The sequence below is a fragment of the Etheostoma cragini genome, unplaced genomic scaffold (genome assembly GCF_013103735.1).
Source record: "Etheostoma cragini isolate CJK2018 unplaced genomic scaffold, CSU_Ecrag_1.0 ScbMSFa_4011, whole genome shotgun sequence".
Taxonomy (NCBI): domain Eukaryota; kingdom Metazoa; phylum Chordata; class Actinopteri; order Perciformes; family Percidae; genus Etheostoma; species Etheostoma cragini.
The window spans coordinates 1-1,165 of NW_023268339.1; the positions used below are offsets into that span (position 1 = coordinate 1).

Here is a 1,165-nt window from a genome sequence, read left to right on the forward strand (position 1 = left end):
GTTAAACTAAAAGGATCTTCCTCTTTAACTAAAAGGTCTATCTCTGTAGGGATCCATCCCATAATGTTGTCAGACACCAAATTACCCTCTAATAATCAAACCTAATTTTCTGAACACTTTCTTAATACCTGAATAGTGCGGATACAAATTGTCAGTGGACTGGAAGGAGGAGCTCTTCGCTGCAGACAAATAAAAAAAAGAAAATCAAAATACAGTTACAGTAAATCTCCCAATAATTAATACAATAATATCATAAGCATATTAATAATTTAGTAGGAAATGAATCCAAACTGTACCTTCAGGGGCGATTCCACTCTGCAAACTGCAGTCATAAAGAGAAAGAAGGGATGAAATTTTTTCTACATACCTGTATATACAGGGGCTTGAATAGGTTTAAAATTAAAAAGTTTAAATATCTAAAAAAATATATATATATAATAATAATATTAATAATAATAATAAAATACTAAAATATCTAACAAATAAAAAATGAAAAATAAAAAATAAATAAATAATGAAATACTAAACTATCGAAAAAAATCTAAAAAATAAAAAATATATAAATAATAAAAAAAAATAATGAAATAATGAAATACTAAAATATCTAAAATATCTAAAAATTTAAAAATTTAAAAAGAAAAATGTATTAAATATAAAAATTTGAAAATTTGAAAATGTAACAATTAAAAAAAAGAAGCATGGCAGACTTACGAAGACCTGCGGCTCATGGATCTGGCCCAGCTGTTCCACGCTGAATGAGTCGGGCTCCAGACGTCCTGCAGACACACGTACGTACAGACGTTATACACTCAACTCATCTTATTTCCGTAATGTTTCCATGGTTACTGCAGATTTACCTGATGGGAAAATACTTGCTTCTGCAGCAAATCCATCGGTTCAAAATCTGAAACGATATTTAAATAAAGGAACAGAGGAGAGGTCAGTGGGTGGATCTAGAGAGATCTCCGTGTGCCGTGGTGCGTTCAGGTTCAATGGGAAGATTTGTTGTAACCCTCACCCTTTATGAAGTGGTCTCCCTAACCCTCACCCCTTTATGAAGTACTCTCCCTAACCCTCACCCTTTATAAAGTACTCTCCCTAACCCTCACCCTTTATGAAGTACTCTCCCTAACCCTCACCCTTTATGAAGTACTCTCCCTAACCC

At 32.8% G+C, this 1,165-nt stretch overlaps 1 long non-coding RNA gene across 1 annotated transcript; it reads right to left on the reverse strand.

Annotated features, from left to right (window-relative positions):
* Window positions 1-119: 119 nt before the first annotated feature.
* LOC117941008 lies at window positions 120-991 on the reverse strand. Its single transcript, XR_004655848.1, has 4 exons — window positions 858-991; window positions 712-776; window positions 297-322; window positions 120-179 (listed from the first exon to the last, which is right to left on the reverse strand). It is a non-coding gene; the product is annotated as an uncharacterized LOC117941008 (long non-coding RNA).
* Window positions 992-1,165: the final 174 nt, after the last annotated feature.